Raw genomic sequence first — 16,910 nt, 5'->3', positions numbered from 1 at the left:
CCTACACAACTCCATCTTCCCCCCTCTGTATTCCTAACCCATTAGTGGTGGGAGGGGAGCAAGTGGGAGATCAGGTCTGTAGGTTTTGAACAGTGGGAGTGATAATTCAACGCACTGCTGCTCCCTGGCCCAGCACCCTCCAGCAAATTCTCTTCCCAGGGACAAATTTGAAAAGGTCAAACATCTCATCCATTTTGCCTCTTCTATTCCCACTGATGCAATATAGCTGATATCTTACAATTTAAATCAAGGTCCCCTTTCAAACATCCAGTCCTTTCTCTTTATCTTCTATTTCATGTGATTTTTTTTTCTAAAATTCAACATAAAAGCCACTAATAAGAAAAGAAAAGGAAATGTTTAAAATGCGGAGCAGCACACGTCATTATTTCACAGCACTCGTTCAATGTAAACAATACATTTTTTTAATAACTGTTATTTTCCTCATGATGGAATACGCCAGTTTGTGCCAACATGCTAGTTTGTGCCAAGACGCATAGTTAAAGTTTCTTTTAAGCAGCATCAAGCGAAACAATGCTGTGATGTCGAGCAAAACAAACCCAAACATGCAAATAATTACAAGTGGAGAATGTAGCGCAAAAATTAATCAAAAGTTTCACAGCAGGGTTTTTAGGATAAAGAAGTTCATTTATCTACCTTTTAAAAGAAAAATGTACGTTCAATCAATTCTGGAGCTTTCACATTTATAATTAAGTGAAAACAAAAGAAATGATGAAAAGATCACGCTCTGTTAATAAAATGGAACCGTGTGGGATAAAACATCAATGGGTTGAGGGGTAAAAGGTGACAATGTGAGGTTTTGACATCCATACGCCCTGTTTTAGCTACCTCTAAAGCTTCTTTTTTCTAGTCATGTGTATTTGTGGATTCTCCTGGTTGCAGTGATGCTTTTAGTCATTTTCAAGATGGTTTTCCTATAAATTCTCACTCCCAACTCGACACAAACGGACGTATGGTTAGGGTACCCTAAGCGCCACTTCTTGAAGTCATCATTTGTTGACATGCTGGCGGTTCTCAATGAGACCCACGTCTCCAACCATTGGGACACGGTAGTGGACGGGGTAACAGACGTGGAACCGGTACCAGGTTAGGATACCGATACCTTTACCGGTCCGGGATCTGGAACTGGTACTGAGATAGGGGACCCCTGATTAGCATATGCATTTTTCCCATGTGTGGCCCAGTACCAAGTGGCCCTCAGGCTGGTACCGGTTTGCGGCCCGGAGGTTGAAGACCCCTAATTTAATGGGAACAGTCAGCACATCAAAAAACGAGTCGTGGACACCCAAAACATAATATTTGGGTGTATGGTTCGGGCCCCCTCCGCGTCACTTTTTGACATTTTGGGTGTCCCCATTTTGCCATTTATTGATGTGCTGGCTGTTTCCATGAAAACATGGGTCCCCAACACTTGGGACGCGGCACCAAAGAGGATAATGGACGTGGAACCGGTACCAGGTTAGGGTACTGGTACCAGGTTAGGGTACCTGTACTGGTTTAGGGTACCAATAGAGGGTTGGGGACTATTGATTAGGATTTTTTCCGCTGCCTGTGGCCTGGTACCAAGTGGCCCTTGGACTAGTACCAGTTTGCAGCCCGGAGGTTGGGGACGCCCTGATTTAACGGGAACACCCAGCACGTCAAAATAAGACTTCTTGAGGACATCCAAAACATGAAAATGTGACAAACCATATGACCATTTATGTCTACTTGGGAGAGCGAATTTGTTGGAAAAACATCTTAAAAATGACTAGAAGTATCCCTGCAACCAGGAGGAGCCACGAATTCATATGACTAGAAAAAAAAAGCTTTAGAGTTCACTAAAAAAGGGCATATGGACATCAAAACCTCCCATTGTCACTTTTTACTCCTGATGTTTTGTCACATACTGTATGTTGAGATGTCCATTCACATTTCATTAGCAGAGCATAATAATTTTTCATAATTTTCTTTGTCACTTAATCATTAATCAAACATGTAGACGAGTCGGGAGTGAGAATGCTTTGGTTTTTCTTCTTAGGAAGTAATCGTCTTACGTTTAAAGCTGACATTTGTCCCGTTTGTTTGCTCTGCTGCATGTGGAACACTTCATACCTCTATTAGTACAGCTGACTTGACATTTTTAATGGTACATGCGCACTCATGTGGGAGAGGCTGAAACACCAACCAGGTGCCACTAATCAAATTCATGCAATGAAATGGTTCGTCAGTATGAGCACCTGTGAGAGCAAAAGGTTTGCCGTGGTGCTGCTTTGAAGAGTCGGAAGAGGAAAAAATCCAGAAACAAACTCAAAATAAACTGTTAGCCATTTTTAAGAAGTCCATTTTTGGAAATCGACCAATAATATTTGCATACATATAGAATACACTCAAGACTTCTTCTCCCTCATAGTTCTGATGGTTTGGGGAATTAAAAAATGAATGCAGTTCACATAATGAAATGAAAAGTAGTAAGCCATGTTTCTAGGGATGGTCCTGAAGCCCAAGTCGGTACTGGTACTGGTACTGGTACTGACGTATACAGTACTACTTGTACTGTACACAAATGTAGATTTCTGGTCTTCATTTCAGGTCTTCATTTTAAACAAGTCAACCACTTGTTTCTTGTTCAATTTTGCAGTACGGTTCTAGCCAATCATTTTACCTTTCCAGCGATTGTGGGTGGGCTCATAAAAGAAAGGGTGGGCGGAGCTTCAGTCAAAAATGCTGAAGGCGAAACGACCAAAAGTTTGGCTGCATTTTGCAACAAAAGATTCTATTTCAACAACTTAAAGGATAAGAGTGACATGAGCAACACTCTAAAAAAGACCGTCGCCATGGCGATAAGCGGTGAAATCTGTGTTTACTTCAGCGTGTGTGAAAACCGACAGTGCTGCACTGCAGACGTCATAAAGAAGGAAATAAAGGATCTAACGTGAATTCAAGGGCTCTCCTTCACCCGGTCACGCTGCTTCGTCACCTCTTTGGGAAAAAATAGGCCTATTTTTGTATTTTTGAAGCCATAAGTACTGGAACTGTTTCAAAAGTATCACCTGATAAAACCCAAACAATACCCATGATACATGTTTCTGCAGTTGCCCTTGTGATGGATTAGTGGGGTATTAAGTCCCCTCTTTCCTTATAAGGCCAACAAAAATTGGGTTCAGTTAAACAAAATTTATTTGTGAAATATTTTTTTTAAACGGAGGCATCAAAAGGTGAGTCAGTCTGCAAATGAGTGACTGAGAAAAGCTCACATTGCCCAGGTCTCTAAAGGTTTGTCTCCGTCGCCTTCAAAGTGGAATTCATTACCATTGAGAAGACGAGGGCTGTTAACATCAGGGCCATTTTCTGACTGAAAACACACACACATATATACACACATATTTATGAAAAGATCACGTCCCTACACCTCAGAAGGCCCCAGTTACCTTCTGATGCTCTATCTCCCTTCATGCCTCTTCATCTTCAAAGCTGAGAGACCAAATATGAGCAGAGTAAACGACCTCTTGTGTCATTTTATCCTTTTTATTCGTCATTTTCCAAACAGCCTCCCCCTGCCAGGCTACGCCGACCCTGCAGCTGCTGGAAGACAATAGCAGGTCGAACAAAGCTGAGGGAAAGGAAGACTTCATTTGGCCTTTTTTCGTTTGTACAGCCTGTATTTGTATCAGAAAGACACTTGAAGGTGTTCTATATCACAACATTCTATCTGGATTAATGCAAAAAGTGTTAAAAAAAAAATGGAAAACTGGTATTATTACCATGACAGTGGGACTGTCACATTATCGTGAGCACCATTCATGACATCCAGCAGAAACCAGTAGTAAAAGCAGACTATCATTAGTGCAGAAGCAGCTTCTTTCATGAAATAAATGTGCAACAGACGTCCCTCTTTGTTCTATCGCTGCTGCCCAGCTGACAATTTATGCAGACTCCCAAGACTCATAAAAATCCTGCCTTATTTGTTGAACACTCTGCAGACACACAGCCAACGTTATTGCATGTTCTCTGCTCTGTGATAATTGAACACCTTTAATAACGTGAGAGGCAATCATCAGTATGAAATACTTCCGTGGTGAGGAGAAAGGGTGAGTTGGCAGAAGCCAGGCAGCAGTTCAAGCTCTTCTGCCGTTGTGCACACACAGCATGAGGAGAAACCAAGCAGATAATCAGGTCAATAACTGTCAGTAATACTTAAACAAACAACAGTGTGGAGCAGAACAGGGTTGAAGCATCATCGCTCTCTGCAGGGAAGCTCAGATGTCCCATCTTACCTTGTAATCAGAACCTGCTTCACCTCAGAGACCATCTCTGGAGATGAGACACAACATGCTGAACTTTCACGCTACACAGTAATGAAGACATGTCAGAGATGCAAAGGAATAGTCGTGGGAAACGAGCAGAAGTCAGCCGAAGATTTTAGATTTAGTGCTTAAGTCACAAATACAACAATCAGGAGTCTTACATCCCCAATGGGTAAACCAGCCCAGAGTCTAAGGGATAAATACCACCTTGGGTAAAAGGAACATGGTTTATTAAAAAACCGAACAACCTGTGTTAGCAGAGTTTAAACAAAATGGAATAATTACTGTGTTGGTTTAAACAAAAAGAATAAAATGGAAAATAAGTCATGGAGACTGCTGACCCAGCATGTCGACTGCCGGAGTCAGCAGCTCCCTGCTAATGGCTACCTAAAGAAAACAAATAAACAAAGCCTGCAAACTAAGACTACAAGGTCCAATCCCAAACTAAAATAACAAAACCCAGCAGTGTAAGACACAGATTTTTTTTTTAATTTTGGCTAATCCTAATTTAATCCTCTTCTCGTAACAAAAAACATATATATATATGGGGAAAATGATCATATGGGGTTGTAATGGAACATTAGGATTTAGTTGATGCAAATTTACAATGCCTTCCTCAAGAGGGTTAAAGACCACGAGGAACTTTTTGAAAATAGATCAAAAGATGATCAGAGTTGGACTTTAAAATTATTCTGATGGAAAAAAAAACGAAGTAAATATTAGTATTAACCAAGGGTCTGCAGCTCCAGATCCACATGTGGCTCTTTTATCTCTCCATGGAGGCTCCTCGGACAAACATAAAATAAGTCATGGAGACTGCTGACCCAGCATCTGTGTCAGCAGCTCCCCCGAACCAAACCTACCTAAAGAAAACAAATAAAGCCCGAAAACTAAGACTACCAATCCCAAACTAACATAACAAAACCCAGCATTTTAAGACTGCTGAGGACAAAGAGGGGGAAAAGAACAAAACAAAACCATCAACATAAAAACATAAACCTGAGACCCAGCTGCCTCCTGCTCTGCTCCCGGCCAGACTTATACCTGGCAGGTGCTAATGAAGATCATTTGAATCCTCAGATCTGGTCGCTAGGAAAGTGGGCCGTGGTTTTAAAGAAAAATCATCCTGTTGCTGTGGAATGTAAAGATGCCGCCGCTTGTCCACCTGCTGAATTTGCTGAAAAAGTTGCATTTGTGTCGCCTCGTGTTGGCATTTTGGGATCCGTGACCACGAAAGGTGTCACAGGGCAAAACAAAGTTTCTGCTGACATGTTTAAATTAAACTTTCCCAACATTTCTAATAAAGTGTGTCAGAAACACTCAAACATCCTGATCCAGTCAGTGTCCTTTCTGCTCCGCCTGATAAAGCTGTGATTTACTGAAAGCTCAGGTTTCTGTCTTTCTGACGTCAACACAAAGACTTTATGATCCCCTGAATTGCATCAGCTGCACATTTTTACAATGCTGCACAAAATCTTTAGCCAAAGACCTTATTCAACAGAACCAGTGCTGTAAAAGAGACGAACGTTAAAGCATCGGCTTTGTTGCTCAGCCGAAAGAAAAGAACGTTATTGTTGAGAAACTGCACCTTAAAGGACATTCAGCTCATCCAAGTCAGCCAACAAACACCAGACTGGGATGCTGAATGTTGAATTTCAGTGTATCTGGCTTTCATCCATGGTCTGTTTTATTCAAAAGGTTGGGTTAGGAGTCAAAAATGACACCATAACAGAGCAAATCCGTTAAAAAAAGCTAAATATTTGGCGTAAAATGCATGAAAACGAATTAAAAAACATTCTTTTCCTCTAAAATAAAAACCTGTGTTTATGATAAACAAGGAGTAGGACGTTTGTTACTACAGAAATAATAATTTTCAGGTAATAAAAAGTCAGAAGTTCCGTTCTTGGAAGTCTTGATATTTACACGTCCGTAGGCACAAAGAGTGACCTCGCCGCGAGTGTTGAAACCTTTGTGGGAGTGAATGGACGATGCCCATGAGGAACGAATGAATTAACAGCACAGAATCGCTGCGTAGAAGTGTAGCTGAGTTAGGTAAAGTCCGGTAGGACATCGTGTCACGACAGGAGGATGGAATCATCTTCTTTAGTTCTGTTTTGTTCAGGACTAAAACTCAGACAAAAGTGTGTAAAATGTGTTCGTTCCTGAACACATTCAGACATATTTCTAAGAATTAAGTATTTTAAAGATTCATGTTCTAACAGGTTCTAGTGTCAGTAATTAACATAATTAAGTATGGAACTTAATTAAATAAAAATCCTTGTGTTTTTAACCAAATTTGACCAAAAAACACAATTATGAAGGATGGTAAAAGTTGAGAACATTCGTCTATTTCCTGAATCTCTGTCGGGTTAAGGGAGTTGCTGGAGCCTATCCCAGCTATTGTTGAGTGAAGTCGAGAAGGTTACCTCATATATAACTAATTTATGATTCCATCTGCTTTGTTGTATAGAAATTTGTGGAAAAACAAACCTATAAAAGTCTCATTCATACTACAGAGACGAACAATAAGAAGAATCAGTGGAAGTAACTTCAGAGACCCGTCTACACCATGATTTATAAAGCTGAAAATATTACAACTTTGACTTGAGCACGTCACAAAGGTCTGCCATACAACACATTAAACATTAATTAAATTAAAAGGATCTGGGATTTTTAAACGAACAAATTCAAAACGAAAATGAAGGAAAACTGTTTCTGTGCAGAATATTAGATTATAGATCAAATAATAAATAAAATAGTTCAATTCAACGAATACATGTAAAAAAAACTGTGAAAAAACAGATAATATGAACTAAAAGGATATTGGGAAAAGGTTATATAACAAAAATAATTATTTGATGTATTTTTGTTGTTTATTTTTGTAGCTTTTGTTGCTTCTACCAACCATTTGATGTGTTTACTCTGTATTACAAAGAGATTTATTTGGTTAAAATAGTTTAATGCTTTACTTAAATGGGGCAGAGATAATATGTTTTCTTCTTTCTGCCAACTTTCATTTTCAACAAAGACAAGAATATTAAGTAATGTGTTGTTGTGTGATATGAAAATGAATAAATAAAGGAATTAACGAATATGTAAATGTGATGTTTTTTAGTGATTTAACTCATGAAAGAAAGAAATAATGCGGGATCTGGACATGTCGAAGCCGAAACATGCCTTAATCTTGATAGAAAGTGACTCTGAATCAGAACATTTTGAAGTTTTCTTTTTTAAAATGTGGTTTTTGTTCTAATTTTAGTGCCTTTTTCACCAACGGGTTGATGTTTATTCCATTTTGGTGGGCCAGATTGAAAAGTTTAACATACGGCAGACGGCCCCGGGGCCGTATGGTTGCCCACCCCTGCAGTGGACTAACACAACTTATTTTAATTTTTTTTTTTTTGTTAAAAACTTTCAAGATTTTCTTTTTCTTTGTGATTGTGGCTTTGTTGCGTTTCTCTGCCAAGAACCCTTTTGTAAATAAATCAAATTAAACAGGCTTTTAAAGAATAATTTTGTGGTGTTAATAAAGCTAAAAATCAAAAGTTGATTTAAATATTTGTCATTTATTAAATATTGTAATACGTGTCTGCAGGGAAGTTGTTTCATTGTCAGTTTAATGTTGACTTTTAAACTTTACAAATATAAAATTAGCTTTATTACATTAGTTCCCCTCACTAAAACACATTCTGCTGTACAGATGGACATCTCCTATAAACCACTGTTAGCTGTTGTTTGTGAGTCGACCTTTTTTTTTAATTTTCCTGGTAAATCTGTCAGGAAAACAGATGAAAGGAGCAGAATCACGATGATTCTCCCATTCTCCTGAAATGACGTATGCCAAAGCAGTTTAGCCTTAAATGCCATTCATGTCAAGTCTGATTAACATCCAAAGGGAAGACTGAGAGAGGTATCCTGCACGAGCTCAACCACCAACAACTGCAAAATGTCACAACTCCGACTGCTTTCCACTTACACAGCAAGTCTGCCGCTCTCTTAGATTAGACACCAGGTAGAAAATAAAGAAAAGTGGATAAATATTTCCAAAATGAGGTGAAAAACTGGATTTTTTAAAATTATCTTAATACAGTCGGCTAGATAATTGACTTAATGAAATGTGAGTTTCGTCCCAGCATTTCTAAGTTACTCTGCATTCCGGTCATGCAATAGTGTGAAGAATCCTCGCTCCGGAGCTTTGGGGTTTTGTTAGCTACTGCCTGACCTTCGCCACGGAGCGAGGTCACTTTTATTTTCTGGGAAACAGCACGGCTATATCAACAACTTATTAAAAGGGAGCACCATATGAAAAGTTTCACAGGAAAAACGCTCCACTAGCCTCCCGCTCCTCGGCAGAAATCCCCGGACCAATAAACCATGAATTATTCATGAGGCGGCGTTTAAACTCCTCTTTTATCGCCAATTAAAATAAACCTCTTTCAAAACACAAGTTTCATGTGATAGTAGATAGTTTTAGCACTTTAAGAAATTGTTTTTTTTTATTTATGTTTAATATATTGTAGTAAAAAAAGGGTAAATATTCAGCATATAATGGTAAACAAATGCAAATTAAAGGAAATACTTGTGTGTCCTCTCACACTGTATAAGCTGCTATAAGGGAATCGGCGACATGTCAGGTCTTTTTTTCCTCATTGATGAAACGCCAATGACCTCCTGTTCTGTGAGGAAGCAGGAACTGATTTTTTTCTTGAAAAAAATAACTTTGTTAGCTTATAAAAGAACAGAAAACCCCATATAGTACTTATCTAAAGCGGATTAGAGCTTTAATAGAGCTGGAAGGAGGAAGAGTCAGCATTTACCAGAGCTGACACGGACATGGCAGCGCGAAAAATGAACAATGAGTTTTACCTTTTATGCTTAAATTGTGGATTTTAAGCTAAAAAAGGTTTCTCAGATGATTTTTACATTTTAGTTTGCTTATTTTGTTTTATAATAAAAGATAAAGAGGGCACCACTTCCCTGAAATCAGCAGCAAACTCCTCCAGCATCAGTTCTACCCCAATGACAGGATCAGTAAATGATTCCAACAAATCTAACATCTTGGAAAATTAGCATTAAGAAAGCCTCATTTAACAGGAAAGATGCAGACACCAGCAATTATTGTAATTGTTATAGTTTTTGCTGGATCAAATGAATAAAGATTAAGTTATCTTAATATTTGTTCTCATTCATATAAATTTAAAGATAATGTTTTTTTAGCCATATTTTAAACTTTATTTCATTTTTTATTCATTTTCACAGAAAAAAACATAAACATAATACATTAAAACAAAACAAGACATCTTTTGAAAGGGAGCAGATGAAGAAAACTTAATTTTCTGCCCCTTTTATGTGTGATACATACAAAAAACAAACAAAAAAAGGTTAATCTACAACCAATTACACATCACTATGTGGATGGGCAGGTAGTATTTACAGGTGAAAATATGACTAAAAAAGATTAGGAAGTCTTTATCTTTTATTCCACCAAGTTTTTATAACTCAACGCAACAACAAAGAAGGCTATTAATTGTATTTTTCTTTTTTAACAAGTGTTTTGAATGTAAATAGTTGGTGTCTTTGATTGGTTGTTTAAGATCCATATTCAAACCCCTTGAAGTGAAATACATCTTATTTTAACTTTTTTTTCAGAATTTTGGCAAAGAGAAACCTTCATAACCTTTTCAGTTACACTTACTGTTTCTTTTTGTGAACATATTTTGTGTCTTATGTGTCAGACACCTTTGATTAGCTTTGTGCATTCACTTTAAAATACTTCAAACTCAATCAGACAACGGGCCAAAATCCAAAACACGCCTGAGGTCGCGGACCGAACAGGATAAACATTTATTGAATACTCTAAAACTACATTTTTAAAACTTTAAAACCATAAATTTTTAGCATAATTATTAACTAAATATATAGCATTACCTGTAATAACACTAGTGTGAATGCTGTGAGCTGAATTTGGCTGCTGAAGATGCTGAAATTGATGACTAAAAACACTTAAGCTGATAGTGGAAAACGCTAAAGCTAATAGCTGAAAACACAAGTGGCCTCAACAAAAACGCCGCACAGAATCATCAGGAGAGGATACGGGGTCCAAAGACGAGCATTTGTAGACAAACGTTGGTATCCTGCAACGACAAGGATGGGATCCATTTGGATTTTATCCGGTGCCAAACCGGTTCTTTCAAAATGTTTCCGGAGCTTAAACAATACTTGAGCTTTAAAAATGCAAAAACAAACCCATTTTTTCCAAAATCATTAACGTGCGATGAAGCAGCGTGACAGGGTGAAGGAGCGCACTTCAATGTTCCTAAGATGCTTAATTTCCTTCTTTCTGACAGTTTTCATCTCTGTTTCCACACACGCTGAAGTAAACACGAATTTCACCGCACATCGCCATGACAACGGCCTTTTTTTGGAGCACTCTAAACGTCGCTCTCATCCATCAGGTCACTGAATTACAATCTTTGTAGCCAAACTTTCGCTGACTTTGACTGAAGCTCCGCCCACTATAGTTGGGAGGGTAAAATGATTGGCTAGAACTGTACACCAAAACTGCATAGTGTACAAGTGATTGACATGTCTGAAATTAAGCATGAAAATGAAGAATGTAAACCCGCCTTTTCAGTTGGTAATAGGATCATCGGATACGTGGTAAAATGTCTTCCATGACACGCCTCCTGGGATTAGGAAAGAAAATGGGATGGAAAAGTAAAACAAAATGACCTATCACTGAGTAAGACGGAGGAAGAAATAATGCATACCATACATACAGTATATAACGCTTTAGGCCCAAAGCCTTAAACTCAATTGAGTTTCTTGTTTTTCTTCAAGATAATAAACTAAATATGTGTACAAACAAACAAGTAAACAACAGTGAATGTCAAATCTATTCACATTTTAGTTTGATAAAGTTGTTTTTCCTCATCAAAATAATCCAAAAGGAACATTATAGAACATTCTTTTTGCTAAATTCAAAGGTTCATTGGACTGGAATTATGGTTGATTGTTTTTTTTATGCATCATGTATTTAGCTTTAATTATCAAATAAACCTAAATGGTATTTTCAAGATCTGTTGTGTAGGAATAGATGTTATCATCTCTCAATGGTGCAGATGAGACACTGTATTCATATATTAAGTATTAATATCACTGATTTATTTCATTTTGAAACAACTTTATATTGGTATAGGTCAATTTGATTAACAAATTGTTGGATAAATCAATTTATCCATTAATTGTTACACCCCTATTTTAGAAGTTTTTTCTTCAAGAAAACAAAAACTTATTTATAAAGAATTTTCTTAACACTTGTGTCCTACAGTTGTAAACTCAACACCAAGTCTTCATTTTAAATACAAGTAGAACACATTTTTTAAGAATGGAAATAGAAATGCTTACAAAACAAAACTCCATATTAAAATATGTTAAATATTTAATTAAATGCTAACTGGTTCCCTTATAAAATGGGAAGAAAAAAAGAGAATATCTGACTTTCCCACATTAGCAGATCCAGGGAAAGACAACGTGGGGAGCTGATTTAGTCAAAAGTCAATTACATTCTTCTTTAAAAATATTCAGCACTCTCTGAAAGCTCAGCGCTGTTAGCTAGTTTGAGTGAATCCTTCACATGTGAATGTCATTTGCATGATAATGTGTCATTATACTGCCAATAATAGAAAATTATAGTCCTACCCAACATGCCTTTCCTTGGCTTGGCCCTTTGCAATGCTCCATCCAAGGTCACATAATCACCGGCTCCTTTCAAAGACCTGCATCTTAACCAGCTGCAGTCTGAAGGATTTATTCTCCTCTCCATGTCATGATTACCAATCAGATGGAGTAATAGCTGTTTAAGCGGACAGGGTTTGTGTCATCACTGAGGGGTGAAGTGCCAGTCAAGGTTTCCTCCGAGCCTGTGGGGCATGTCAATGCCTTGAGTGTAGCCTCCAGATTAAACAGCATTATCAGAGAGGAGTGAAAGCTGTTATGGAGAAGGATGACATCCTCTGTGGCCCCCGCTGCACCACAGCAGACACCGACCGCGCTCTAACAAGCCCGCACATTAAATTACACCTCCAATCCCCAAAATAGGTTACCTCATAGCAATAAATAATTCACTACTCTTGTTGTAGAAGTACATTAACACTAAAGTACTGCGAGAGATAACAAAATAACCATCTGCTTATTCAATTACATAGACGCTGAAGTCGTTTCCATTTGAAAGATGGTAATTTAGACCCTCCGTGACACATAATGGGACGGTAGCTGCGCTATAATTCCATCCGGAAAGAATGCCGAGAACAATGGCTTTATTAGGCGGGTGTGTTTCCACATCCATGAGAAACTTCAGGTTCACAAACACCAGGGCTCTCATATTCAGATTTTGGTTCTCCTCTAATCACGACTGCAGTTCAGATTAATCAAGCAGAGATTTCATCCCACTGTGGGTCTGCTTGTTTACATTTTGATGACACTCTTCGGGGGATGTAATCAAGGAGCAAAAAACATGCGAATAACTCACTCCGAGGAGCAGGGCGATTGTCTTCCAGGCATCTGCTAATGTATGTCTCTTCTTTTACACGGATTGTACGGAATCATTTTTCAGTCATGTGATGCATGCTGACCTGAGGGGAGGGGCAAAACAGTGATCAAAGTTGCGTCTTGAAATCAGACTCTCTCAGAAGCTGGTCTGCTGTCAAAGTTTTTAGTGGAGTTTTGGGTTTTCTACACATTCTCACTCCCAACTGGTCATGAATGGTCGTATGACTCGCCCCCCCCCCAAGTCACTTTTTGGGGCTGTTGTTGTTTGACTTACTGGCTGTTCCCATGATATCCCAGGTCTCCAACCCTCAGGGGGCAGTACTGGACGCTGAACCAGTAATGGGTTAGGGTACCGGTCCACGTCCCGAGAGTTAGGGACATCTGATTGGGGACCCCTGATTCTTCCCCCGTCTCCACCCTGGTACAGGTACAGGTTTGTAGCCGGGAGGTTGAGAGGACCACAGGTTTAACGGGAACAGCCAGCACACCAAAAAATGACAAGTTGGGGAGACCCAGTCCGGTATTTTGAGCGTTTCTGTTATAAAATGGACCCATTAAACAGTTCCGACCGGTACCTCCCCATTAGGAGGAGTCGCTGGAGCCATTCGCTGATCGGTAGAAAGTGATGAGAACGTTAAGCCCCACTATAGCACTAAGCTAGCGTTCCGTTTTCTTCCGCACGGCGGTATTCTTAGTATCTTCTTTCAGACAACATTAAATTCCTGTTCTACATGATGAAGACGAGCCACTGGATGACCTCCATTGTTGCTGCTTTTCTAGTCGTTGCACTAGAATGACTCGCTAGCGTCTACACCACGCATTTGTCATGAAAACAAACCGCTCAGTGGCTTAACTGAGTTGGAACTTTTGCCAGAGTTGACTGGACCGTCCCGTACAACTCCTTACCGGACCGGACCGTTCAGTGGAAACGAGGATTTAGGGTACCGCTGATTGGGGACCCCTGATTTTCTCCCTATCTGTGACCTGGTACCAAGTGGCTCGGTTCATAGCCTGGAGGTTAGAGATCCCTGATTTAATGGGGACAGCCAGCATGTCAAAAAATGATGACTTGGGAACATCTAAAACGCCCGAACCATACGGCGAGTTGGGAGAGAAAATACCATTAGGATTTTGTAACCCACCAGCAGGACTCTTCTAGACTCTATGAAAAATCATTTCCACTTCAGAGATATTCACATCTACTGTACCTGGTATGTGACAACACAGAGGATTCAAACCTGTTTCCTCACTGTGGTCCTCAGGACTCTCAGAGAGCTTGTTTGTATCCAAATTACAGGGCACATTCCCGCCATCGGACTGTCACCGCGAGACCTCCAAATGTGCCCGGGGAGTCACTGATCGATGCCAAAAAATGGTCAAACTTTAACTTTGCCAGTAAGTAAAAATATATCAGCTGCCGCCGATTACTAGTGCCACTGCGCGGTCACCTGCTGAATTGGCTGAAACATTTAGGTCGCTACGTAACGACACTTTGACATATGTGACCATAACTTTTCAAGAACATTGCAGCTATAGCAGCGTAAATTAATCCATTATGTGTTGCATCAATAAATCAGACTTTAATGTGATTATTAGAACCTCACTGGAGCCAGCTTACATCTTAACTTATTTTAGTCTAAACTTCCTTTTTTTTCTTTAACTGTGCATTGTGTTCTGTATCCTGATTGGCTGTAGCTCATTGTTGTCCTCCATGTCTTTCATTCTATAATCCGGAACTTATTTTTCTATGAAGGTTTGAACTTTGAGAGTTTGGACAAGAGAGAAAAATGTAAAAAATGTTCATGTCTGTCTGAGAAAAGTTTGTAGTGAGGAATTTTATAGTCTTAAAACATCTATAATAACTGTTATTTTAGAGACTAACTCCTGCGATAAACAAGAGACCACTGTGTGCAATAATAGTCCTTCCTTTAGCCTTTAGTGTGCAGATGCAAGTGTATCTGAACTCCTGCTCTCTCTGGTTTCTCTCAAAAGTCAAACAGCGGTCTGTCTCCTTTGCATTTGGTGTCAACAACAACCAGCAGGCATGGAGCTTCCTGAACTTCCACAAAACTATAAATACAGAAAAACAAAAAAATACACATTTTACAATTAAAAAATAGCAACAAAAATAAATTAATTTCATCATAATGCATTCCAAATACAACATTTAAATAAAGGTCAAAGTTGGGTCAGTTTGGCTTAGCGTGCGTTGTGTAATAAGCCCCTCTCATTGCTAATGTGACATTTCTGTCTCATTGCCTGCCACCGGACCACAGAAGCATGTGATTAAGATGGACTTGCCCTTTATTTAAGTTTTCCACTTTACTGCAAAGTTGCACAGCGGGGAGTCGACTTCCACAGACCTGATTAGACTCGTTCCATTAGAAATGGAGAAACATGTCTTTTCCAATGCTCCCCCCACAATACGACAACCTTATTAGCAATGACAGCGGTCCCGCCGCTGAAACTGGGATTTACAACAGCAGAAGGAGCTGCTCAGGGGCCCGGCACTGTTCCAGTCGGGCGTGACGATAAGACATCTTAGCATGTATGGAAGTCCTGGATTCATTTCAGGTAGAAGTTTATCTTGTTTTTCAAAGGTGAAACCATCATCTGCTGAAACGACGATCTGGAAGAGATTCAGAGACGCCTAACAAATCAGAAAAATTATGTCTGAAAATACTTCCAAAAGTGAAGCATTTAACCTCTTAAAAAGCCTTGACGCCGTTTCACATTTAGGAGGTATTCTGTTTGTTAACAAGGTTTTCCAGTACATTTTGAACATGTTTTTCAGAGCTTGTTAAGTGAATGCTTTCAATTTTGTGGGTAGAGCTACATTTTAATAAGCTGTTACTTGGAAAGAAAGGATTAATTATCAGGTGAAATAATGTCAACATTCTGCAGACTTTCTTTTTCCAAGTATTGATATTCAGGTTTTAAAAGCATGAGATCTAAAGCAAAACTAAAAGATGACCTCACATGAAAGACAACCCTAACAGGAAAATGTTTTAAAGTAACTGGGATGCATTTTCTTCTCAGGAATGTTGAGTTCCTGACAGAAAGCTTGGGAACTCACCAGCTCAGTGGCCTTTTGGTAGAGTGTCCACCCTCAGATTGGAAGGTCATGAGTTCAAATCCTGGCTGAGTCAGACCAAAGACTCCAAAAATAGGACCTCACTCAGGTTTTTGTTTCAAGGAGTTTTTCTTTACCGGAAGGGAGGGTTTAAGGGGAGTTTTATTTAGTCTGTTTAGTCTTTAGCTATTTTTCATATTACTTATTTTCTGCTTCTGTAAATTTACTGTCACGAAGCCCAAATTTTCTTAGTAATATTGGGCTATATAAATAAAATTGAATTGAATCGACCCAGGGCCTCCCTGCTGGACACTCAGCATTTACAGGTTGGATTGTGGGGGCTTAAACCACGAAATGGATCTTGAGCAGCTGTGTCTGCAGCTCACCTCTCCCCCAGGGGAGGGGTCAAAAGCCGAGAACAACACCTAGTCATGTGAGAAATGACTTTAACTTTAATGAAAAAGAGTGTATTATGATGCAGAAATTACTCAGGGAGGCCCTCAAGCTGCCTGTTCTGCAAAGGGGAGGGAAAGGGGGCGGGGTTGCTCCGCACCAACAGTCCCGCCCACAACTCAGGGATGAATTTCTAATCAACTCCTTTGAAAATATGTCCATAAAACAACACAGATTTTTTTTATTTTGGCTAAAGATTATAATTTAACCCAAATTAAGTTTTAGTAACAGAAAAAAAATGTGATATTTGAGGAAAATTATTATACAGTGTTGTAAAAGGAAGTTAGCATTTAGCTGCCCAAGAGGGTTAAACACTGGGAACTATTTGAAAATAGATCAAAAGATGATAAGAGCTGGACTTGAACATTATTCTGAGAAGATATAAATATGGTTTTATTGAGAAAAACACCAGAAAACGTTAGTATAAACAAACTGAATCAAATATAGATTTAATATTTTGGTTAGACAGGATATATGTAGTCAGCAGTTCTGCGGTTTGTGAGTTTGGTCGGCGTCCGTCTCCTCGCCTC

At 39.0% G+C, this 16,910-nt stretch overlaps 1 protein-coding gene across 1 annotated transcript in view; it reads right to left on the bottom strand.

Moving 5' to 3' along the window:
• lrp1bb (low density lipoprotein receptor-related protein 1Bb) overlaps positions 1-16,910 on the bottom strand; it is a gene marked incomplete in the record, with an annotated part of 410,583 nt that overhangs the window by 303,422 nt on the left and 90,251 nt on the right.

Source organism: Oryzias melastigma, linkage group LG21 (assembly GCF_002922805.2).
Source record: "Oryzias melastigma strain HK-1 linkage group LG21, ASM292280v2, whole genome shotgun sequence".
In the NCBI taxonomy this organism is placed as follows: Eukaryota; Metazoa; Chordata; class Actinopteri; order Beloniformes; family Adrianichthyidae; genus Oryzias; species Oryzias melastigma.
This window is presented reverse-complemented; position numbering and strand designations above follow the sequence as displayed.